The 601-nt window shown below is 39.9% G+C and overlaps 1 long non-coding RNA gene across 1 annotated transcript; it reads right to left on the bottom strand.

Annotated features, from left to right (window-relative positions):
- On the bottom strand, positions 1-601 carry LOC117581180. The gene is made up of 2 exons (XR_004573632.1): positions 399-601; positions 1-339 (listed from the first exon to the last, which is right to left on the bottom strand). It is a non-coding gene; the product is annotated as an uncharacterized LOC117581180 (long non-coding RNA).

Genomic DNA, 601 nt, shown 5'->3' on the forward strand with positions numbered 1-601 from the left:
TACGTGCATACATCTTTCTTTATTTACATAAATACATAATAGATACGACAGCCGGACGCCCCAATAGCTGAACAGAAAAACTTCGACAGTACACAATGGGGAATTTCTCTGGTAGTAGGCACACTGGGTACACAATTTCTTAAATGTATTACGTCTACATTTAAATGTACATATGTCACTGTAGAGTATACAAGACCTAAAACCAAAGTACCGCAATTTAAATGCAGCTCAGCTGATGGCAATACCGCCTGTATTCACAGCAATGTTCGATGCGATGCGATCGAGTCGAACCAGAGCACACCGAAAGACGAACCGAACATGCTTGATTGATGATCCACACTGCGTGAGAAAGCGATACATAAATATGTGTGTATGTATGCACGTATGAATGTACATACATACTGTATATGCAGGTAGATAGCGGGTTGTATGCCGTGCTAAAGGTTTTGGGCTTGGTTTGGTTTCCAGCATGGTCATATGGATGTCCGGCCAATGCCCCAAATAATTTGCGTCTAAAATAAACATAACCTTGAATAAGTTTCAACCTTTAAATCGCATATCAAACAAATTATCTTGAGGCTAATGCCCCAAAAAGTATTCA

The sequence above is a fragment of the Drosophila guanche genome, unplaced genomic scaffold, assembly GCF_900245975.1.
Source record: "Drosophila guanche unplaced genomic scaffold, DGUA_6, whole genome shotgun sequence".
NCBI lineage: Eukaryota > Metazoa > Arthropoda > Insecta > Diptera > Drosophilidae > Drosophila > Drosophila guanche.